At 37.9% G+C, this 26,560-nt stretch overlaps 1 protein-coding gene across 7 annotated transcripts in view; it reads right to left on the bottom strand.

The window, feature by feature from the left end:
• The window catches only part of LOC100650962 (F-actin-monooxygenase Mical), a 103,559-nt gene that overhangs the window by 47,432 nt on the left and 29,567 nt on the right, over positions 1-26,560 (bottom strand). Inside the window, exon 1 of one of the 7 annotated variants that reach the window (XM_048407481.1) lies at positions 6,723-6,837. The exons of the other annotated variants lie outside the window; for them this stretch is intronic. The gene's annotated coding sequence lies outside the window, so the exon portion shown is untranslated. Of the gene's footprint in view, positions 1-6,722; positions 6,838-26,560 lie in introns of those variants that run through there. 7 annotated transcript variants of the gene reach the window in all.

The raw sequence follows: 26,560 nt of genomic DNA, 5'->3' as shown, positions 1-26,560 counted from the left end.
CGAGTTTGAAAAAGACAGATCGCTAGGACAGCGCGGATCCGCTAATTGGTTTACAAGCAGAACGAGATAACATCTAAAACTTTGCTTTTTGATACTCTTCTTAGCAAAGTAGATTCTCTGTGTAGATTCATTGTACACAGAACTTTTAATTGAACTAATTAAATTAAATGCTCTTTGTTTTATTCTTATATTTTATCTTATATTATTATGAAATCTCCATTATCTAAAATACTTATATTCTCTGATCTGAAGAGAACGGTGAAACATCTACCGTAAAAAGAATTATTCGATCGTAAAGTGAGAATAATACGATTGATGGGTATTTCTTCTTTGTCGAAGACGTGTCTGGCACGTTATTGTTCATCTTGGCATAGAAAACACACGATGCACGAAACGACGTTCGATGCCAAGAGGCTAAGTACGAAAAATGATATTCCTGACAGTTCTAAAAATTTCCTCTTAACAGAAGACGCATATCGTTGATTAAAATGTGCTGGATACGTTCGAAGACGAAGAAGAGATCTTCGCGATATTCTATCAATCTCAACGTGTTCTACGTAAGAACATTTGTATTTTACATGCTAGAAATAAACGAATCATTCTATCTTCTATATCTGCTATATTCTATATATTTATTCATTTTTACCTTATTAATTCACACAGGAAAATAAATACGTGGAAAAAGCAAACTTACCAATGGCAACTATCTCGTTCAGAAAAATATCTATGATAAAAGGCAAATCGCTATTTCTAGACGAGCGAAATATTAATAGCGAAACTATTCGACTATTTCGCTAAATTCATTGAGCAAGATTTAGAACGACAACGCGTAGTACGAGACTGAGAATAAACGAATGCCATTGATCAATATCGAATAGCGAAAAAGAGCGGAATAATAAAACAGAATGACAAAATACGAACGAGACTATCTGAAAGTTCGACAAACTACCGATAGCTGCTACTATTTTGCTACTTCATTCAGCAGATCGCGTACACAATGAGGATTCGGATGAATTACTATTTTTAGAGAACGATAAAATGCAAATAGCAACTACTACCGACTTGTAACTATTTCACTAACGAGACAGCTACGAGAACGTGCTTGCGAATTTTACAACCGAGCGACGTATATTTGCGTGAACGCTATTTCGTAGCCAGACACTCTGACAATGCAAAGGCATCGGCGACCATCTATTTGCCTGCGTGGAATCCACGGGCAAATTCGAAGAGCGTTGGCGTTGCACAACGTGAAAAGACGCGTCTTGACGAGTGAGACGCGTTGCACTCGCGCACAGGTCACTGGTTACGCGTTAAAAAAAGAAACCGAATAAAGTCTTTGGATAAATCGACGACGAACTAGGGCAAACGTGGCAGCCGGGGTCTGACCTCGTGCCATCTCCCAGGCTCGTTCAATACCGAAAGCACGAGGAGAACAGGCGTCGATGACGTTGTAAGGACGTCGTCGAAATTCTGAGGGCCACTGCAAATGCGAATGCAAATTCGTTCTAACAAAACCCTCGATAACTGTTCATATCGGAGTACTAACGCGAGATACTTTATCACTGACGTACGATATTTTACGAGATATTTATTTATTTATATTATATAGTAATTTCTCGCTAAATATCGCGCAACGTTGGACGAAGTTCGAAAGTGGTAACTGTGTTTCATATTTGAGTAGCAGGATTGTGTCAAATGCAAATTAGTTCTAGCGATAATATGTACGCTGGCTACGTTTGGCGAAGTTGGTATAATAATAGCAGAGATTTCATTCACAGATGATATTTCGTCGAATACTTTACGCTATGCTTATTTATATCGTGCTTATCATATTCGTCTTGCGAGAGAAATTACTGCGAAGCGCGGTTTATATTTGAATTAGATTATATGGAATGTTAAACAGAATTTGAAGAATCCTGTTTAAACTTATCGTAATAATATGCCGGCTATGTTGTTTAAATTGGTATAACAACGCGAGCAGTTTCATCGACACGTGAAATTTTATGATCTTTTTTATATTTATTTATATGTACAAGAAATTTTCCAATATCGCAGCAGCAGAATGTGAAGATTGTACGTTTGTTTTATATCCAACATTTTGTATGAATGATTTATATTTATATTTAATACTTATATTAATGCGGAAACATTAATAAACACGTCGTTGAAAGACATTGACATAATTATCGAGTAGCCTAATCGGACATTTATCTTGCCAGCAAGTGACGAATTACGTTACAAGAACATCGGAGAAAGTTCGATCCTTTCGCTTACCTGTTCCAACGTATTACCATCATTTTTCCTAAGACGTAGAAAACGAGCAGAGTGCCAGAATTGGAATTATTACTATAAATCGAAATCGTCAACCGGGATGATATAATAAGCGATCGGACGAGAATAAAACGTTCCTTCGATGGGGCCGTGGCTGCCAAGAAACGAAAATAGGGTTAAAACTCAATTCGAGGGGAGAAATTCGATACGATGGATAATGTTCTTCGCGGCGGAAGAATTAATCTTCCGACGATTAACACCGATCCTCCGCGTTCACCCATCTCGGCTGAGTTCACGTTTATTTTTAACAGCGTACTATATTTTAAAACATCCTGGCAAATCTATGAACCTCTCAACGTTCACTGATACAACAAAATATGACACGAGAGAATGTACGTACTTCGTTTCAACTTGAATTACTCGTATTCTTCGAACTACATTGCATTCTTCGAACATCTGATCTGGGAAGAAACGTAGTCCTCTCAACAACTTCCTATTTCTCGTGTTTTACGAACTTCGAGCTTCGAAAACTATTCCTATATAATATAAAAATTTGCTAAAAATTGCAGCAGACCAAGTTAAAGAGTCTCTTGCGGGTATTTCACTCGAATTTATGGCTCGATAGAAGTTCATGACAAATAATTTCCCCTTGCAATTTCGCTCAACTCACGGCATGATTTGATATCGACTATTGGAAGAGTTTAGAGCGTAAGAGTTTATCAAACAAGCCGATACAGAAATGTGTTTTATGTGTATTTTAGTTTTATCTTGCAACTGTCTTTTGTTTTAAGGCAAAGAATACGCTTACCATTACCCGTTGACATATTTATTTTAGCTTCGCAAATATACAGCGACGAAGTAGAAAGTTTTCTACGTTCCTGATATTCTTATAAAAATAATCAACAAAATAGAAAGTACTCGACTGTTTGTCTGAATCATTGGCAAAGTCGATTGGAAAGATCAATATCGTTTCGCTTATCGGCAATAATAAAGATCGAATAAAACGCTGATAAACGGACACGTGAAAATTGCAGTGGGATAATTGATCGAACGTGAATTACGGTATCTCTGCATGGTATTTTCCATTAACGAGATTATTGTTGGCTTGACAAAATCCGCAATCACTCAGTTGCCAAGCCAATAGAATAAGGAAACGCGTCAGCTACGACCATCTCGGTGTTAATCGTCCCGTGACGGAGGAAACTTTTCACGTCCAAGAAAGTTCTACGAATCGAGCTACGTCGATTAACAGGAGGAAGAGAAAAATGACGTTGACGTAGGTCACGAGGATCGGTTAGAATGCAACTTCTGTCGCGATTAGTCGTGCCCGACCTGTACGAAATTTTTGATTATCGACGTTCTTTTCTCACGAGTTTTATGTCCTACTAAAACAGAAGGATATAAGAAAGGCGAAACCGAATGGGAAACGAGGATAAAACAGATATGAAGAAATCGAGGGAGCAAAAGAATTCAGAAACTTTCGTGTGAACAGAAAGTTTCTGTACTACGAGTGTCGCAATATCGCGATTATTTCATGTATCTGGCATGTAAATCACGATTCAATCCAGTTGTTAGATTCAGTAAGTGGTACAGAACAAAACTGGCTATGATTTGTACGTCCCCTGAATGGGAACACATTCTCAGAAATTATTCTACTTGTTTCTATGTGCATTCTTATTCAAAGATGCGAATGTTGCCAGTTAACGCAATAAGATAACTGGAATACCGTCGATCTTCGGGCTAATTAGCCTATCGTCGCTATTTGCCAACGCGACGATGATTTCTCCACTCGTTACAATCTTCGAATGATTTTCTGCCGATGGTACATTTGCAATTTTTTATTTATTCTTAAAATAATATCGTCGTCGTATCACTTTCGCTGAAATGATTTATTAAAAATTCGACGACTTCGCCTGTAACCAGGCACCTACTTTTCGTTGGTAAAGTGAGTCACAAAGTTTCAACGAACTCGTTTCAAATTCACCGACTACTGCCTTCTTTCGACACGAAAACACGAGATAGAAGGAAGGAAACGAGTTATCGTGGTATAAATGCAAATCAGACGAACGAGGGGCCAGAGTTTTGATCGATCGAACTGCTCGATCATCGAATCACCCGATCACGCGAACCTACCCTTAATTTATGCAACCGACCAACCACCGATGGATTAGAAATAGAAATACCAGTTCTATATTTGTAGCATCGAACTTCGATTTAATTTAATATGTAACCAGCGCTCAAGTATCGAGACATTTGGTACGATTCGATGGGAGATTGGTATTTTTATGTTGTAATTTCCACGTTATGACGGGGGAACGTTTCTTTGTCTTTTGCTATGACTGGGATGATCAAACGTTTTGTTAAAATTCGCGCTAAAACAAAAATCGTATATTTTCATAAAATTTCATGAAATCTACAGCGGCGGACAAAAGAACGTTTATAAAATAAGAGATAGGAGAAGACACGATAATTTGATAAAATGGATTTACGCTTGATAGCAGCAACGAACAATTATAATATATAACAGAGAGCAGATGATCGTTAGGGATTTTTAACATCAAAATTACTAAAATTCATGGTGTATAGATCGTAAACTTTTCTTCAACCGCCACAGTGTATAAACTTTTGGAACGCGCAGCGGAAGCGAAGTTTGTGTAAACTTCAGAACGTGAAACATCCGAACGTTGAAGGAAAACCTTATTTTTTGGATAAACTAAATTTTCTACGATAATTTCTACGTATAATCGACTTTTATTCATACTAAATAATATTAATTATTACCTTCATCGATATCGCTGTATATCGTTCAAATGAAATAGCAAAATTGAACGAAAGTATCGAATATTCGTAGAACTGTTTCTGAATTCTATCGTTTGTATCGCGAAAACGATTAAACATTAACAAACTGTGCTCAAAATGACCTGCCTGCGTACGAACATAAGACTGCACACTGATTTTTCTTTTATCACTGATTCCAGTTGTTTACAGGAATATACTGTACAAGATCCGATGCCAAGCATCGTTTGTAAATATGCGAATTCGTTGAAACACTTTGACTGCCACGTTGGTCGTTGTATGACCGGCCACGGAGGTCATCGGTTACCGGAGCGCTTCAACTTCATACAATTGTAAAAATTGAACGAAAATTGACAGTTAGGGTATTTTGAATATAACCGATAAATAGAAGATTCTTTGAAATAAAAAGTGACCCATTGAACGATTAAACATTTTTATTAGAGCATCGATAAAAAAAAAAATGAGAACAAATCTTGCATCTAACGGTGCACTGTGTTTGCATCGATATCTTTGAGGGGTAATCCGCGAATATTATTATAAACACAGCTTAGAAAATAATCGTAAATGCTGCTTTATAATCGTATAATTGAAGTTAGAAGTGTGCACATACCTCACCATTATATATACAATGAGCAAATACCGTTTACTAATATCTTCTACACGTTTCAACGATATATCCTGCACGTTTTGCTTACGACCAAACAACGAATGCGAATGGTTTGTCGAAATAAACGAAGCCTCGTTGTAATACGTCGCTATCAACTGTGACCAAGTCGCCACGGTGGTCACCCGCGACCACCAACGAGATAAACGGTCCATCGTGGAAGAACGTTGTCTTGCATCATCGATTTATTATTATTTTGCCATTATATGCTTTGAATAATAAAAATACTCCCGTGGCGTCCTCGGCGAAACACGTGATTTCGGTGGTCAAAGTGTTAATTCGGCAATTTCCATCTTTCGATAGAATCGTCGCAACATAAAACACGTTATAAATTGGAAAACAAAAGGAGAAGCATGCTGTACGTTCGCACAAACATTTTTCTGTTCCTTCCACGCGCAAAATCTATCGCTGAAGAACGGTTGCCCGATACTGCGGTACACCCCATATATAATACACATATATATTTATATGTTTATATATTTCAACGCATTTGCAAAAATTTGGAAGTATCGAGATACTGGAATACGCGCAGTGGCGTTTATCGACAGTCGTGCATTAAGGAATACCACGGCAGAAACGAATCTTGCGAACGTTACGCTCGGAAGAGCAACTTTTACCGATCCTTCTAGATACGTAATCGACGATAATAAAGAGATTTACGAGAGATCGCGCTCTCGCGATAACCATCCTGATATACAATCGGCCGGTTTCGCGGTAAATTAACGATGCAGAAAGTGGAGAAGAAAGAGAGAAAATGGCAAATAAACGACACGTTATATGCATCCTTCCCTCGGACAACGATCGAGTTGGGCTTTATCCTTGAAGAAGCTCGTGGCAACCAGCAGCATTCGAGGACCTAACTCGAAGCTGGATCAGCGAGACGGAAAGTCGAAAAACTAGTTTGATAAGCAATTAACGCTCCGAGATTACCCCGTACAGTATGCTGGAATGTGGTATGTACCTGCTGTTGAACAGAAGATATTTCTCTTACCGTAAAAGCTTCGGAGAAGGGCGAGCAGTCGCGAGTCCTGATAAAACAGCCTCAAACTGTTGGTACTTCCTTGTTTGCAGCGCGAACCGAACAGAGACGAGGGCTAATTCGAAATGAACGATAAGACTGGGATTTGGCGTGGCTGGTTCGCTCTGATTACGCCAGGAAAACACACCGGATAAGTAGGATGCGCGATAACGCTTATCATATTGCGGTTTTACGTTTCTGTTTGGCGTGGGAAAGACGCGATCTCCGTTGACGCGATGGCGATCGATCGAATGATTCATCCTTTGTGTGTGCAATAGCTTCTCTTAATTACCACTGCTTTTACCACTTTCTTCGCTCGGAAGCATACGTGTACTTACTTGGAAAGCGGATGAATTGACCGATAAGTGTGGAGAAATCTGGAAAATTTGTGATATCGTAATTGCGGATGACGAGAATGTTTGTCTGCGAGAAAAAGCAGTTCTTATGGGAAGAGCATGACGAATAAGCCTTTTGCATTATTCGTGCGAACGAATATCGCGATACGCTGAAATATTCCTTTTCGTCAATTTCGATGATTCCAAGGTTTCAACAATCTCGACGACTTGAAAATTACGCAATACGTGGAATAATTGTTTGAACGTTACTACCTCCATAGACAAACAGCGTTGTTTCGAGCTACGCCAAGTTTCGCTCTTAAATTCCTTTCCTTGAAATGTTTTTTCAAACATTTAGCACAACGAGTAGCTACGTCGCGAGGAATATCTACTCATCGTATTTATTAATATCTGTCGATGGTACAAGTATCAGATAATAATTTTTCAATCTTTCGAAAGCCTAGAATAAATAGTAAGACAAATTGTACATATATGGGCATAAACTTTGCAGAATTGCTGACAATCTTCCGATACTGATATTTTCAATTCGGAATAACAGAAGATAATGAAAAAATAACGATCGACGAATAATTTCGTAAAGTCTCGTTCGATTTATCGATCGATATCGAAATATGAAATGATACGGTTTAATAATCTCTGCATGAACCGATAGCAAGATTCTTGGAACAACGGAAAATAACTAAAAAAATAACATTCCGAAAATAGTTTCGCGCACTTTGGCCAATCAACCGGTACGATTTGTCGCAAGCTCGTACAACCGACGAATTATCGCCATCGTTTGTAACGATGCTCGTTACTCATCGTTTCGTGCAAGCCTCGGAGACAAGTATGATGAAGCGAAACAAGCCGATGTCTCGTTATAATCAGCTTTTTCACGATTTAGGATCCGTCGGAGGTCGTCATCCGATCTAAAAATAACGCGAAACCATTTTGTTTCGTGTGATATCATCCCCTAGGTTCGTGGTCCACTTTGCATAAGCGATGAGTTTCAATTAACCGTTGATCTCGATGGACGTTGTTCGTTATTCCCGACATACACCACACCAAGCGATTATAGTCATCGATGCGACATGATTTCAGCTACCTGTATACTTGTTCGCTAACGACTGAAACTAATCGTCGAGTTGGGTGGATTGCTGGTTGAAGCTAATAGATTTTAACGAGTCGAGATTAGGCGAAGCGTGGAAAGACTAATGTTGCAGGTACGTACCCGCGGGGCAAAGTTAAGCGATCGAGCCATCTAGGTTCTCTCGGATAATGACTCATTAGCTAATAATATTCGTGAACTAGTACGAGCAGTTTGTTTTACGATCAACCGATTTGTATAATTCAACAAATTTACTTGCGACTGTTTGTTTCTACAAGAGACGACCATCAACGATGGTAAACTGGAATTTGTATGTTGTACAATTTTCCTAGTACACGTTGAATCGCGTAAGAAGATACAAAGAAGTGATAAATTTTCAACCATTTTCCGCGTGATCGTTGGATTCTAAATTTATGGGTCATCGACCACCAACCTAGTCGCACGCGAAGAGAATAATTTTGCAACCCTCGAAGACAGGGCTCGTTCTAACTCTTCTACGAACACAGTAAAATAACACAGTAAATGAGTTGAGAACGAACAATCGAGGAAATAATTATCTCGTTATTCTGGAGATTTCTTGCGTTTCTGGTATCGAATACAGGAATGTATATATCTTCGATTTCTTATAAGAAATAAATATTAATAATTGCATTACATACATACGATGAAAGTACCTAAGCCATATGATAATTAATTGTATGATATTTAAAATCTTATTGTATTGGGTTCTGCTGTTTAACTCTTTTATACCGTCTATTGGGTTGGCAACTAAGTGACTGCGGATTTTGTCATTAGGTTGTATTGAGAAAATCCGCAATCACTTAGTTGCCAAGTCAATAGACGGTATATTCGACGATTCGACTTTCTCTGGGACAGCATAGTTAAAGGGTTAAAACAGCTATCAAGGGAGATGATATAAGCCGCTAATAGCACTAATTAATTAACAAGCAAGCTAATTACACTGACATACAGTGAGTTCGTTCCACTCATATAAACTAGGTTAATACTCGTATAAACTATACAAAAAGACTGACACGTAGCCATTTGTAGAGGATCTTCGATAATTTATTCGATAATACGTACCGACCTACATGAGCCTCTTATTACAAGCCGGATATCTAAAATATTATACTCGAGTAGTTCGTTAACCTTCTCTAAGTTCGCGTGATTGAAAAGCTACGTACAATCCTATTTTATTTATCACCGTGCTGTTCTACTTTATTTCTATATTATTGCACCAACATCAAGTAGTCTGTCGTAATTGTCGATTCCTGATTCTTTCCATCGAAATCAGACACTGCAACGAATTGTAAATTTTGTGTTTAGAAATTGCTATTATATTGGGCTGGCAACTAAGTGATTGCGGATTTATCAATACCCCCTAATGACAAAATTCTGATTGTAAAAAAAAAAAAAAGAAATTATCTAGAATTTTACCTAACAAAACCACATAACACAATCGCACTAAGTGACTGCAGATTTTGTCATTAGGCGGTATTGATAAACCCGTAATCGCTTAGTGCGATGGTGTTATGTGGTTTTGTTAGGTAAAATTCTAAATAATTTTTTTTTTTTTTTTTTTTTTACAATCGGAATTCTCGTCTTCTATTGTCTTGGCAACTAAGTGATTGCGGATTTTGTCATTAGGTGGTATTGATAAGTCCGCAATCACTTAGTTGCCAACATAATAGAGGACTGGAGGATTCTGATTGTAAAAAGAAAAAAAAATTATCTCTAGAATTTTACTTAACAAAACTTCAGTTAACACCATCGTCGCTTGTTACTTTTCATCGTCGAAGGCAGACAACACTTACTCTAATGCTTAAATTGTTACACTTGTACGTAAAATCGATCTAAACACGTAGGTGTTTTGACGTAGTTCGGATGGATCGATGTATAGCAGCGATGGATATTAAAAATTTACGTATCTCGCGTAATTCGCGATTATTTAATCGGAATCACCAGTGAAACGATTAATCAGTCAGAATTTTGTATTCAAGTCGGATTAAAATTTGGCATATTCGATAGAAATTTGTAAAACCTACACGTGATAATTTATAAAGAAACAACGAATAAACAACCGTGTTTCACCTTACGATCCTTGATCTAAACTTCGTGGAAAAATCAGCAACCAGACAGTATATTCTAACGAGTACGACGAATCAAACAACAACAATAATATCACGAATCTAATGATATAAATATTAAAATTGCTTAAAGCAGTAATTGAGCGTATCGGTGAATGAACATAAACTGTGAATGAATATGAATATAGTTCATAGGGTCGTAACTATGAATATAGCGCAAAGACAACGTAAACATAAGAATACCGCTTCGTCACCACCCTTGTCTTTCATACATTAAATTAAAGTTGAAATAATAGCTTATCGGTTAATATTGCAACTTTAATTTTTCCTGGCCGATGTCCAGCTGGATCGAGTAGTGTGTTAGAAAGTATTTAATCTATTTAAACTTGTTCCTGAAATATTTTCTAATATTTCTTGCGGTTCAAACTTCCAAACGGGGTAATTCCTGAAGAATCGAACAATTCTCAAATAATTCCTATGTGCCTTGAAAGTTGAAATAATACCTCATTGACTAATATTAGAATTTTAATTTTTCCTGAGCGACATACAGCTAGACCTAGTAGTGTGTTAAAAAATATGTAATTCCATTTAAACTTGCTCCTGAAATATTTTCTAATATTATCAAAAGCAAGATACTCTACATATAGATTTCTTGCTGTTCAAACTTCCAAATGGGGTAATCGAACAATTCTTAAATAATTCTTATGTGCCTTGAAATTTGAAATAATACCTCATTGATTAATATTGCAATTTTAATTTTTCCTGAGCGACATACAGCTAGACCTAGTAGTGTGTTAAAAAATATGTAATTCCATTTAAACTTGCTCCTGAAATATTTTCTAATATTATCAAAAGCAAGATACTCTACATATAGATTTCTTGCTGTTCAAACTTCCAAATGGGGTAATCGAACAATTCTTAAATAATTCTTATGTGCCTTGAAATTTGAAATAATACCTCATTGATTAATATTGCAATTTTAATTTTTCCTGGGCGACATGCAGCTGGATCGAGTAGTATGTTAAAAAGTATCTAATCCATTTAAACTTGTTTCTGAAATATTTTCTATTATCAAAAGCAAAATACTCCACATATAGATTTCTTGCTGTTCAAACTTCCAAATGGGGTAATCGAACAATTCTTAAATAATTCTTATGTGCCTTGAAATTTGAAATAATACCTCATTGATTAATATTGTAATTTTAATTTTTCCTGAGCAACATACAGCTGGATCGAGTAGTATGTTAAAAAGTATCTAATCCATTTAAGCTTGTCCCTGAAATATTTTCTATTATCAAAAGCAAAATACTTTACATATAGATTTCTTGCTGTTCAAACTTCCAAATGAGGTAATCGAACAGTTCTTAAATAATTCTTATGTGCCTTGAAATTTGAAATAATACCTCGTTGATTAATATTGCAATTTTAATTTTTCCTGAGCAACATGCAGCTGGATCGAGTAGTATGTTAAAAAGTATCTAATCCATTTAAGCTTGTCCCTGAAATATTTTCTAACATTATCAAAAGCAAGACACTCTATGTATAGATTTCTTGCGGTTCAAACAGGGTAATTTTTAAAGAATCGAACAATTCTCAAATCTTGCGTCTTATTGTTCGCGAGTGTGCTGATACTTGAGAACGAGGATGTACGAGAGTCGAATCCGATGAAAACGAAATGACATAAATGGCGAGGAGCTGTGTCGACAGGGAACAACGCGGATCGTTGTTCATTGAAACGAGTCGACTCGAATCGCAGCCTAGTCGAAGTAGGACGATGGTCCTTCGAAAAATAATAAACCACTGATCGATGCACCGTTAGTAAACGTCGTAAATGACCAAATGTAGAGGCAACGTTTTATAGAACGATTTAGCATATAAAAGAGCGGGGAAAAGAGAACCGGATCTCACGGACTTTGATGCGAACGGCATCGACAACAAAAAGACCGGAATAGAACGTCGTTTAAACGCGTGTATACGGATATGAGAGTAACGCGTTGTGTTCTCTGGTAACTGCGGATAATTGCCACGGTGAAAATTTCATGCGATCATCCGTAGGGAATGTACGAGGTTCCACGAAGGCCTAACGATGCCACCGTAATTAGAACGGGTCGCAGTAACGCAAACTATCGCGTTAAATTGCTGGTAAGACGCGCAAGGACGCGGGAAAACGAGTCGCTTAGCATACAATGATAAAAATTCCGATCGACCGCCAGGTAATTAGATAAGAATCTTTCTCCGTCTGATTGGACGATGTCGATGACGAAGGCACGTTTAACCCGGCTAACAGGCGAATTAAATAATTTAATCTGACTATCGCGCGTTAACGTACGTGGAGAAGCTAATCGCCGCTTTGACTCGAACCGAATCGAACTGGATCAAAAGTTGCTCCGTGACACAGGGTTCAAGCGTACCGAGCTAACCGAGAAATGCTTTCTATACCGAGAACTTGCCTTCGCGCGGAGCAGTTTCTTCCGCAGAGAAAATTCAAGCTGAAAGGATGTGATCGACTTTTCAAAGTTTTTGTATTCGTTCAACGTCGAATGGCAAGAATCGATTCTCATATTCTGCATCGATATACGTATACTTCGAATTAATTCGTTCACAAATTAATGATAATTGTTACAAATTAATCGTTTGCTTTTTCGTGTGTCAGCGTTTAACGCTTTCGTCGAAAAACTCTTCGTTTATTCTCTTGATTTATGAACACATATTCGTGAATATTGGAGGAAATTCCATCAACGACGCACGAGTGTGTGTGTTCGATAAATTCAAAATATCTTTCGATAAAAACGCGTGTTTCTAATTTTAACAGTTTCACTTCTCATTGTTCGTTCGCGATCTTCGTTAATTAACAGATCAAAAGCCACTGACCACTTTGTTCCTTCCGATCTGTGCGCTATTTTTACGTTTTTATCGTCGTTAAAGCGATTGTATTATTAAAACAATTTAACGATAAAAGATGCTTCGTAAACGTCGCAGGGAATCGAAAACAGAAGGAACGTCGAAGTGAAAATTTTCGAGTGCAAGAGAAGCTTCCCTCGTAAATTAAACGCGTTTTGGTGGAACGTGGAACGCGTACAGATAAGAACAAGCGTGAATTACGTATTTTCGGTTTTATGATAGGGAAGCCAACGCCGGTTAACACGATCCCACCAGACGCATTATTTTAACTGCTGAGCACTAGACGTAATAAATGTCTTAAAAACGTTTATCTAGATAGCAGAGCTCGCAGTTTGGTGAATCAGACTCGGGGTGGGCTTTTCAGATTTTGTCCCGATGAGTAATCCACCGTTCCCAAAGATCCCCTTTGCTATCCAGCTAACCGTTAACGTATGCATAAATAAAATGCCAGAGTTCGAAGCAACAGCTACTGTTTTCCATCGAATAGCTAGTTAACATTCGCCAAAGATGTACAGCAAATCGCTCAAGTATTCGTATTCCCCTTAATCCATCACTTTGAACGATTCATACTTCCCTGTGACGCAAATAGGAAGAATCCATTTTTCGACAAGGTTTGTATCGATCGAAAGCTCTGTTATTGCGAGACGTATTCTCGTTGGTAAGAATTTTGAGAGTTTCTATTTTATTTATTTATTAATGTATTATTCTATTATTAATTATTTAATGTATTATATATTTATTTATGTATTATTTTATGCGAATACCTGTATTTGCCGCACTATTCGTACAATTTCATTTATTTAACGCGATATAACGATGAAATTAGGAAGAAAAGGATCCGTAAAAATGTTATTCCTTGTAATTAATAATTGTCACGGTGGAATATCGTAAGATGATAAAAGTAGCTTTGAAAAGTTAATGATAAAATCGACGTTGGTAATTATATACCTGCTGTCAAATTACACGAAATTGCTGTCTTATCTTCAAGTTATTTCATTTGTAAATTACGAGTCGTATAAAGAAGCCTGTTTCAAACCGATAGGCTATCAATCGGAACGGTAATAGGCGCGTAGGGCGGATAATTTAAGCTTATATTCCGTTGATACCATAAAAGGACAATAAATAGCGCTTTTAATCGGCAATTAAACGTTTGATAAAGCTGAAACGTTGTTACCGCAAATCGATCAAAACGGTCAATCAGATTGTGAAACAAAATTTCACCTGCTTTCCATTCATATTCGTTTCATTGGACAGTAGGAATTATCAACCGATACGCAAGATATAATATTCTGGTGACGACACGTTGCGAAGAGATCTTGGTCGTAAGATATTATTATCGTTGATTACAAAATGTTATTATGCTTCGCGTGGCTTGACAATCGTCGTTTTACGTCGCCGTACGACGACGTACCGTAAGAAGAAAAGAGGTTAATAAATAAACAAAGAAGTTAATAATAGACGGTAAAATACACGACGATATATGAAAGCTCGAATAATCTGGATTTGATGCTGATGGTTAATCGGGATTTTTCATTTCAAACCGACCCACGTGTATCAAACCTACCAAATTCAAACGCAGACATTCTTTCTTCGCTAGAAAACCTACCCTTAGCTCGGAACCCCACTCAGAAACTTAATTCCAATCGCCAGAACTAATCTTTCCAATTTCAAAGCCATCTGCGTACATCTCAAAGCCCTCAAGTTAAAACCAAATACTCGTTCCTTTTCAAAAACCTACCCCTTGCCTCAGAAGCTTACCAGACCAAAGATACGCGCAAAGATTTCTTTCCAACCACCAACGATCGTTTCTATAATTTTGCAATCTACGTATATATCGAACTATGTATCGAAGACTCTTCAAACGGTTGGACCAAAACGTCCATCTTCCTGTACAAACCTACCCTCGTCTCTCGCAGAGGATCTCGCTGCCCTAGGAACGGGCCAAAAAATCGTTAATATTTTAACAATAAGCAACGATTCGATGAATTCGAGACGATTATATTTGTACGTTTCGTTAGACAGAAGAGAGATTTTGTCCTTGGCTGGTACGTCTCCCTAATGTTCCCTCTGCCAAACGCGGGTCGTGCGCTTATATGGGGTGGCGCGATTTCTGCTGCTGACGTCACTCCTTTCCCAGGACAAAGCTCCTGTCGAGACGAGGGTGCGTTTATATGTCCGAGAACATAGACAGACAAACGGAGAGAGAGAGAAAGAGAGAGAGAGAGAGACGGTGCCGTTGAACGGCGCCAGGCGTCGAGACGCTTCTCAAACTCTGGCAACACAAAACGTTCGTCAGCCCCCGTATAATGCTACAACTTTGGCTTCCTTTCGCCAACAACTCCTTTCTCTATCTTTCTTCTTCCTTCCTATCCTCCCCTCTTCCTTCCGATTCTTTCTTCCTCCTTTTTCCTCCCTTCGAACCGTCTCGTATCCACCTATCCTATTTTGCTCTTTATTTTCCATCGATCCACCCCTCTCCCATTGTTTCGCCCATTCTCCTCTTCTTTTCATTTGTCTATCCCCGTTTCGTAATCCCCGTGGAGCCTCTGTTCATCTTCCTCATCCGACAAGCAGATTTTTTCTCCTTTTTCTTCTCGTTTCGTGCGTTTGTTTTTCGCTTGTCCTCGCGTGAACTTTCGCCGTGCGTGAGAATTCGTGAGACGTTACCCGGCTGCGTCGCAACACGTCGATCGAATGTGACTTTCTGGAAGAGTTGGCGCTTCTAGAGGGATGCTACAGTTGTTATACGGGCGAACGCAAAGATTCGTAGAGTCGTTCGCTGCTTTTTCTACGTTATTCCGATCTAACGAGATTAACGAGGCTTTGTAGTTTCTTCCAATTCAGATGTTTCTTTCTTTCTTTCTTTTTCTAAAGGATAATCAGACGAAATTCGGTGTTATATTTTCATCTTAAATTCCATATGTACAAGATGTTCTCGAAACTGGGATTCCGTGGATAATACGAATGTCGTGAGATCGAATGTTAGGTTCGAATGATGCGAAATGTACGTACACGAGGAGTTCTTGTGAAGCCAAAATTTAACAAATACATAGTGAGATGGAATTGGATGGGTATCGCATTTTCATCTTGGATTCCATCGCACAAGATGTTCTCGAAACTCTGATTTCGTGGATAATACGGTGAAATCGAATGTTAGGTTCGAACGATGCGAAATGTACGTACACGGAGAGTTCTTGTGAAACCGAAATTTAACAAATACATAAAATTCGATGGGTATTGGATTTTCACGTTGCATTAAATTGTACGAGATATCGCTTGCGAACAGAATTTATAGAAATTTATGTTCCTATGGGCGTAAGCGAAGGAATGGAATACAAAATCGAGATTCGTTCTATCTACTAAATACATAACGTAAGGAATATTTCCCTTTGAATACTTTATATACATATATTTGCATGTTACGTATACTTTTAGCACCTTTAAATTTCCCACGAATGCACAAAGATTCGCGGTTTATATATTCATAAATATCTCCTCTTCCATTTTAAAAACAAGTTTGTTTCACAACCTGCAATTCCTTAACCGAGAAGTCAGTCCTTTCGGTTTGTCAGTGAAAACCATTGCGTAAATTTGTTTATAATAAAAAAAAACAACAACTAACGACGAAAGTGGCTGTATTGCGGTGCAAAACGTATAACTTAAATTTGTAATAAATCAATGGCTAAATACCGTGGTATTATTATTTATTATTTATTATTGCTTAGTCCGTGCCTTTCGCCTTTGGACGAACTTTCGGTTTTATATCTCTTACATCTATTTCGCTTCTTATATGTCTATTATATTGCACTCCCTTAATGATTCTACCTCTAACAACTAAAACTAGAAACTACAAATTAACAACTAATGACTAAAAGCTATTGCAACTTTGGGCTTTAGCCTCCTTGCTGTACTTATTGTCGTTTACCCTTCTCTTCTCTATTATTACTTTTAGTTCTGTTAAACCTTCTGCAGTCTCATTTAGCACTTTTCTCATGTCCTTTGGTCCTCCCGTTATTTCACATTTCTTGTCTTCTTCTTTCCTTCTACGTAGTTTGCATCTTTTTTCTCCCTCCTCTTTCAGGTATTCCCTTGCTTTGGTCTCGTTTCCATATCTGAATCTTGCCAATATTCTTCCGTCCTCGCACTTCATCCTCCCTTCTAAGTACTTTGGTAATTTTTCTTTAAATACCGTAGTATTTCTATCGATTAGTTATTAAAAAGTAAATTATCGCAGAGAAGAATCGCTTCTTTCCTAATTGTCACATCTTTCGGAAAATATATAAAATAGCTCGACAAGCGTTAACGACCGATAATTATGCTCGCGGCAAATATCTTAAGAGACGATTCTGTATCATCGAACAACGCACATTATTTCGCACAAAGGAAGAAATAACCCTGCCGAATGTATATAATTTTAATATCTAGATATCCAATCAAAGATAACTTCAACGTCCACGTTTCGATCAAAGTATCGTATCAAAACAATCTCGTAACATAGTAAAAATATTGGAAAATGTTTTTAGAATAAAATTTTAGTTTAAGAGAAAATGTTTCATTCACAATGAAAAGTTTAATTTAGAAATTAAAATTTTATTTAATTAAATAAATTTAATATTTAAGATTTAATTAATATTGTAATTATTTAAAATTATATAAGAATTTTTTTGTTTAAGTAATAGACTATGAAATAATATTTAGATTAATAGGTAAAGTAATGTAAATGAATTTTTTAAAAATTAAATAAGTAGAATAATTTTTGTACCTTTTGTATAAGGGTTAATTAATATAATTTATAAATTTAATAATCTCGAAAAAAGAAGAGCTAAATATTTAATTATGCTTTTGTGGAATAAAGAGTTATAATATATATTTAGAAATTAGACGTTAATCGAATCTTTTTATATTTTTTTATATTTTTTTATATAATTTACAAAAAGCATTGAGTTCGATCTAAAGAAGAGTCAGCTTCGCTAATAAACGAACACTATTACAGCTGCGAACTATCGATCAGAACACCCACCGGAACATCGTTCCACGTAGCCGATATTAAATACTCGTATTAGATATCCATAGGAATCGCCAGCTGCGAGATTTTCTTCTCAATAAAGAAGACAGCTCGTAGATGTAAAAATCCATCGAATTCGAGAACGCTTCATCGAACTGGATGCAATCGTTGGGGGTTGGTTTTTATCCTAGCAACACGCGAGGGAGCCGACTGGCGTTGGCGAGCGTCGAGACGCTTTTCAGACTGTCGCGGTAAAACGTCCGCCAGCCCCTATCTAATATAACCATCCAGTCGTTCCCCAGGATTCGCTATATTTGCATGAGAACGCCATTTGCCGCGTAGGTTGTCCATCGACGAGCGTCATCCGCGTAAAAATACATTTTTCTTCGAATCTCAAACCCTTTTTTTTCTTCTATTCTTTCGTTGTTTCGGGAACTATGATCAAACCATCGAAACACTGCGAATTACTGGACATTTTTTAAGTAAATTTCAGCAAGTCGTTGAATCAATTCATCAAGGATCCGTGTCGCGTTAACGCATTTTAGCTGGAAAGACGGCTAACGATCTTTTTGCCACAATTTCTTCTTCAGTTTAGATCGTAGAATTTTGTAAAGATTTTCGAAAGCTTCGAGAAGTCGAAGTATTTATAACAATGTGGCACGCCATTCTTTTTAAAATCATGCCAATTTTTCTACGCCTCCGTGTTTTATCTCGACAATAAAATATAAGTAAGCTACTTTATATACATTTTTCAACGATGTCGCAGCTGTAACGATTTACGTATTACTTGGCTGCCCGATCTTCGATCATTCTTAACTCCAAATCCACTGGAGAGTATCAGAAACGACGAACGTACAGAATAGAAGAAGCTCGTGACGCTACTCAATTTGAATTTGACTTTACAAAGATGCTGCGTTATCACCGGATTATTGCCACGCGATACCGCGACAGTCGATCACGGAAACCTACGCCAACGTATCTACAAAATATGTACTTTGAAAACGTCAGGCAATTTCAACGAAAGCGCATGTGTAATTCAGCTTCGATCGGAATCTGAAAGGCAAAGAAGCTGCCTGTGTAGCGAGCCGAGCTATGGACAACGTTCCGATCGATCGATTTGCGTGCTTCGAAAATGGTAATTACAAGAGGATCGTGAGCATAAACGTAAGCGTAACCATAACCCATTTACCCAGTTCGAACTGGCAACTGGCAACTGGGAAAAATCGCGCGTAAAACCGTACTAAATAAGTAGCATCGTCGAATAACAGCAATAATGTTCGCAGCTAACGCGGTCTTACGCCGGTTAAGCGGTCGTAAATAAACGATAGAAGTATTTTGCATCGCGTCAATTTGAATATAATAATGGAATCGGACAAGGCGTACCTTTGAACGAGGTCGGATTACGATCGCGCGATAAAACGGCGGCGTTTATCGCTCGAAGGCTCGCAACGACGTTGAACGACCTCGTAAAACGCGTGCTACCAGGTTTTCAACGACGAAAAACGAGGCTTTCCCGCGAGTTTCCGTAAAAATACGCTTTTCCATGGACTTTCTCCCGACGCTTCTTCAGACTACCTTCTTTCTCCTCGTTTTTTTTTTTCTGTCCTCGTTAGACGCATACGCGTCGCGAACACGGACGGCACGAGAGAGAGAGAGAGGGAGGGAAGGAGAGAGGGAGGGAGCAAGACCTCTCCCGCGTGCGTTGCACCGAGTTTTCAGGGTTTGTTGCTCCGTTAATTAGATCGTCCGCAACGAGACCACCGCAGTGGCGAGACGTTGAACTAGTCTTGACGATTCCTGTGTGCAGGCGCTAGCTCGATAGAAACTTTAATTCGTCAAGTCGACGAACTCGGAGTTTCGTACGATACGTACGACGTTGTGTGGCAACGTGCGCAACCCACTCAAATGGTAGACAAGAAAGAAAAAGGAAAAGAGGAAAAAGAAAGGAGAGAGAAATGTTGGTACGAAGGTGCGTGCCATCTGACCTTCTTTCGAATTTATGGCCATTCTTGAGTTTCAATAATTCGCCATCGCTTACCTTCGTACAAGGTGCTCGAAATGGCTATGCTTCTCGGCCTGCGTTACCGGGCATACACTTGGAATTTTTGAAAGATCGCGAAATTCTTCGATACGGCGACTGCGAGCCTGCGTACGGACCGAGGATAGCAATTTCGAGCACCTTTTACGAAGGTAAGCGGTCGTTGATCATCGGGTGGCAGAAATGGGTGTAATTTTGAAACAAGGCCAGACAGACAGGACACGCGCGTTCCTACCAACGTTTTTCATTGTTTTTGCGTTACTCTGTTTTAGGATTAATCGATTTGTCCTCCTCGCATGAAAGAAGGATAATTGCGAGCAGATAATATTAGGCGAGTTCTTTCTTTACGCACCACGTTCAACTTTAATTTGCAGCTGTGTACGTACGTGAGTTTCAGATCGATTAGAAACTCGTTATCGCGATGACGACGAAATTGACGCGGTGTAAATTGTACGAGAGCGTGGAAATAAAAATTGTAAGCAGTCGTTTTAATAGCCGATTTGGCGAAGGTTCGGTGAACTTGAGTACGAAAGGCAAAGGAAACAGCACAAGACAGTTTCCACGCGTTTTCTTATTTCCACTAACGCCGCTGCGTGGAGTAATTGAAAACTTCTGACGCGATAGCGATAAATAACGATAAACGTACGATTCAATGAAACTAGAAGATGAAAACTCGAAAGACGATATACGTACGTAAAAATCTCTAATCGCGCGAAAGATAAGAAATATAGCTGCACGACTGTTGTATAGTCTAGAAGCAAAGCAGCGATGTATATAAATTTCAATTCATCGAGTCGATGAACCTACAGCTTCGAGTCGCATTGCCTCGTTCCAGGATTGATCGAAGGTTGGACGAAGCAGGTAAGGAGATATAGTATGATTAAGAGTACGAGAGTGGAAGGAGCAAGACGAGTTTAGAATGCACGAGGAAAATTGCGAGTGGCGTTTAGTAGCTGGATCGATAGAGATATAAATTCCACGCGTCGAAATTGCAAATTTTATCGATTACGGACTAATCGACGGTAGTTTGTCGTTCGCTGATGATAAACTCGATGCAAAGTATAAGAAGAAGAGTTACAAAGGGTCGCTGATAGCTGAATTAACGTGAATTCAACGCTAAAGCTACCGGTCTGTTTTTTTAAATTATTAAAAATTTATAGATACTCTTGGCTAGAACGAACGTTGACTTTTATCGAGATCGAAATATGAATATGTGTGCGTATTTGAGTGTGTGTCTGTCTGTGTTTGTGGGTGTCTGTCTGCTGTGTGTGTCTATATCTGTCCGTCTGTCTGTGTCTATGTGTGTCTATATATGTCTGTCTGTCTGTCTGTGTCTGTATCTGTCCGTCTGTTTGTGTCTGTGGGTGTCTGTCTGTCTGTCTGCTGTGTGTGTCTGTATCTGTCCGTCTGACTGTGACTATGTGTGTCTGTATATGTCTGTCTGTGTCTGTATCTGTCCGTCTGTCTGTGTCTATGTGTGTCTGTATATGTCTGTCTGTCTGTCTGTGTCTGTATCTGTCCGTCTGTTTGTGTCTGTGGGTGTTTGTCTGTCTGTCTGCTGTGTGTGTCTGTATATGTCTGTCTGTGTCTGTATCTGTCCGTCTGTCTGTGTCTGTGGGTGTTTGCCTGTCTGTCTGCTATGTGTGTCTGTATCTGTCCGTCTGTCTGTGTCTGTGGGTGTTTGCCTGTCTGTCTGCTATGTGTGTCTGTATCTGTCCGTCTGTCTGTGTCTGTGGGTGTTTGCCTGTCTCTCTGCTATGTGTGTCTGTATCTGTCCGTCTGACTGTGTTTATGTGTGTCTGTATATGTCTCTCTGTGTCTGTATCTGTCCGTCTGACTGTGTCTATGTGTGTCTGAATATGTCTGTCTGTCTGTGTCCTATGTGTGTCTGAAAATGTCTGTCTGTCTGTGTCTGTATCTGTCCATCTGTCTGTGTCTGTGTGCGTGTGTCTGTCTGTGTGTCTGTATCTGTCTGTCTGTCTGTATCTGCGTGTGTGAATTCTATAGAATTCAAACTACCCGCCAACCGACGTTTTTACTTCTGCTTTGTTTTACCGGCAATCGCTTGGCCGAATAGATCAGATCACGAGAGAAGGACGGTAATTTAGAACTTAGAAAACCGATTCTCGATTTTCCAGAATTGATCGTCTGATTTATCCAAAGGATTTACGTTATTACACATATATTTATATATTTATATATTTTATTTCCACGTAGTGTTAATTATAATTATTTACATCAGAACATCTAGGTACGCGCGTTAAAAGAAATTAGTTGTTCTAGAATTTAAATGGCCGTGTTAATGAATGTCGGTTTTTAGAACATGGCACGGCGACGATGAAACAGATAAAGGCCGCGGAATGCATAGAAATAGAGATTTTCAATGGCGTGAAAAGCAACGAAGAGGAACGCAAATTCGCCATGTCGATGAACTATGTTCGAGCTATGGAAATCGTGCTATTTTCATCGGCGATTAACCGAACTCCTGGATAAAACGAGGTAAAACGGTTAGAGGATAATTAGGAGTAGCGAAGTGAAATACGCTGGACAAGCTTAAAACGCACGAAGAAAATCACGAGTGGCGTTTAGCAGCTGAATCGATGAAATATTAAATTCCTCGCACTGATAAGATTAAAGTTCGAAGTTGTAAGCTTAATCGTCTTGTTATTAATCGACCATTTCTTGTTCCATGATAACGCGATTAATGTAACATACGCGTAAACTGGTTGTACCGTTATATTCTATAATTACAATTATATAAAGAGAGAAATGACGAATCACTGTTAATAGTAAGATTAACGCGGGTTTAATGTTACCGCGTCGATGAACTCCGGGTTTGGAACTGCGTTGATTAAAAAATAATCCAAGACTCGCGCTGTGTCGCAACGATGAACGCGATTTAAAGGAAATAGAAGACGAAGGACGTGAAATGCGTGGAAGTAAAAATGTTTAAACAACACCAAAGACAAAGAGAGAGAATTTTAACGATTGCTTGCAAATAGACGAGCGTACAACAGCGGATACTCTTATACCAAATTCAATTTAATTTAGTTCGCGATCGTTGCATGCTGCGCGGTATCGACGAACGTCGTGCAATAGAAACAGAACATCGAAGACTAGCGTGCAACGTACGTAAATAAAAGTTCTTAATCGTACGTAAGATAGAAAAGGAAACTAGAATTTCCTAAGTGAAATTTACACGAAATTGCAATTATAGAAAAATGTACGAGTCGTTCCAAATTTATGGCTCTTTTAAAGTATAAAAATGTACTCTTAGAATCGATTTCATGCAAAAAGAAAATGGAAATAAAGCGTAGTTGCCTCGCATAGTCGGTTAAGTTCAGCGTAAGCATTTTCTGCTTTATACGATCAATATTTACTACAACGAAATGAATGAAGTTTGAAATTGCATCGTGATAAAGCGAAACTAGCTAGCGTAGCTGCTTAGTCGCGATAAAGATGATACAGTTTGATGGAAAGTAGCAACGTAGAAAATGCAAAACGAGAGTAGGATACGAATGACTTTGATCGAATCGAGAAGAATTTAGATATCTTTGCTGGTCCACCTACGATCGATCGCGACGAAATTTAAAAGACCGTTGGTACGACATAACGCAAAAATCTAGAAGATAGGAAATGTAATTGAAATATAGGACGTTAGAAATTATTACTACGCCAACGTAGGCAGATAAAAAAAGATATGCTTGGACGACTGCCATAGGATTTGGTAAATTTGTAAAATCGTGAAAGACGGAGTTTGTTTATTATTTTTGGCGAACCGTGATTTGACAGCGAATTTCATCGGAAACGTAGAAATTACGTGAGACGTACGAGCTTTTACGCGAAACAACATCTACACAAACAGTTCTTTCTTTAATATCAACCGAGTACTCTGGAATAACAATATTTCTATGGTTTGATCGGATATTAATTAAAAAATAGATTGACAGTAATAATATTAACGACCAAAAATTCCAAAGCAAAAGATAAAAAAAGAAGGAGAGAAATAATTCATTCCACATTTCGATAAACGAAGAAAGAAACATATATCCGTATTTAAGGTCGTTATACTTTGCAACAATTAACACGTTACAAGTTGTTTCGATGTTATCTATCATCGTATGGTAAAAAACCATTTAACGAAAGATATTAGCAATCTACGAATGAAACGCTTAACCTCGACAAACTTATCCTTCGAAAACCATCTATCTCCCTTAAACATGTTTTTCTTGTTACACAAACCTAGTATGTACCGAGATAGAAAAATTTCCTTCTTTCACAAACGTATACAGTCCGGCTCAAAAGACTGGAGCGCTGTTTGCTTTCTGGACAAAGCAAATGTTTCTCTTACGTCTTTCTGAGATACAACAACGTTACAATTAATATTCAGCTTCTACTTTTTGGTACAGCTGACTATTAGCCTGTTGATATTCACGGAAATTCATATTCTTCCGAATCTAATTCCCAACTAATGACTTTGTAATTAATTTGTAAGAAAGTTGTTTTATTGAATTGTTCGAAAAGTGTCTTTCTTTCACAGACAGGTCTTTTACAACGATGCATCTTTATACAAACATGAAACTTAATCCGTTGTGATTTTTATTTTGATAGAACGAAATGGATCATACGTAATTCGATAGAATAATACAAAACGAAAAATGTCGTGCATCCATTATTTCCCCATAAAACGAAAGAAACTTTTCGGACGACCTGATAAATATCGCGAGCAATATCGTGCTCCCGATATTTTTGTGTATATTTTCGTGTATTCTGCGCGTGTTTGCGTCTACAAATCTCCTACAAACGCAGAAAATCCCACGCTTTAATCGCAGTTTCAATAATACGCAAGAATAATGTTTACAAATAGTTGTTGTTATTTCTTTACGAAATTTTTGCCACGCGTCAAACTTTTCAGCAAAAGTGTACATTTTTCAACTTATCGAACTTAATCTTCTTTATTATCGCGCTACGAAATTCTATCAACGTTTCTTCTTCTTTTTTTTTTTTTACGATAAAAGATACGAACCAAGAACATGTTACGTATGATAATGATAATGATTTAGCGTTTAATAAACGATAAGGCGGTACTCGAAGGAATAATTAAACGCGATATTCGCACGGTCGATAGAGTCATCCAGATTTTTAAACACGTTCATTGAACAAATATTTTCTTATCTTCGAACGTACGCTTAACTCGAGTAAACCTTGCTCGTTTATTTTGATAGCTACGCTGTCCGTACGACAAATCTACAAACACACGCTCCGCCTTATTAAAATCTCTCCAATATATCTAACTTGGCGAATATACAAGTGCGCGTGTAACGTGTACAAACAATTGTTCTATGGAAACAAGGCTTCTTCTTATTGAACGTTCTATCGTGAACTTTGTCGACAAATGCTATTTTTAATCTGCTCCGCGATCATTTATTTCGACGAATGATTCATATCGATAGTTTGCATTGCTGTGCGTCGCTTCTTGTTCGCGTAATAGAAACATTATGATGTTAAAAGACGGGATTGTTTCGAATAGAAGAATATTTGCGAGTAGATTCCCGTCTGCTTATATAACGGTACAAAGATAGGAAAATATGTAGGCAGTCGACGCGGAACTGAAAAGATTTCAATAAAATGTTCCACGCAGCGTGTTTGAAAAATATTCCATGTTATTCGATTTGATTTTTGTTTTCGGAATATTTACAAGTACGTTGCTGGATTCTCAGACGCCACTGAGAGAACAGCAGAATATGCATGTAGCTGTCGTACGAGCCTGCATCGATTTCCATAAAAGAGTTTATGTATAAAAATGCTCCATATAGAAGGAATAAAATTTCCATGCAGAATTTATATTTTTAAATGTTATCGAACGTGGTGAGCATCGCGGAAAATCCCATAAGAAATTCCATAACTCGTTTAAAAAATACTCTACTTTTTATATCCTTTTTGCACGTTTATAAAAATATGTTCTGCCATTCAGTGTGACACCAAAGTACAAACGTAGCGATCGCACAAATGAGGAACGATTTTTACAAAATAATTATTTAACGTGTATGGCGAAGATATTGGGTTGGCAATTAATTTATCATTACCATCTAATGGCAAAATCCGCGATCACTTAATTGCCAAGTCAATATTAATTGTATCAGTTAGGGATCAAGCCATGCGAAAGCGATGAACATTTTCTATCCTTCCAAAGAATCTATTTCTTTTTTTTTTTCTAATCCATTAGTATCTCTATATTTGCACATTTTTTAACAAAGAATTCTAGCATTTCATCTATCGTTCTCTTTCTACTAATAAGATTTTTCCGCGCGTTGGTTGAAAAAGACTCGAAGCTATC

This window comes from Bombus terrestris, chromosome 7 (assembly GCF_910591885.1).
Source record: "Bombus terrestris chromosome 7, iyBomTerr1.2, whole genome shotgun sequence".
In the NCBI taxonomy this organism is placed as follows: domain Eukaryota; kingdom Metazoa; phylum Arthropoda; class Insecta; order Hymenoptera; family Apidae; genus Bombus; species Bombus terrestris.
This window is presented reverse-complemented; position numbering and strand designations above follow the sequence as displayed.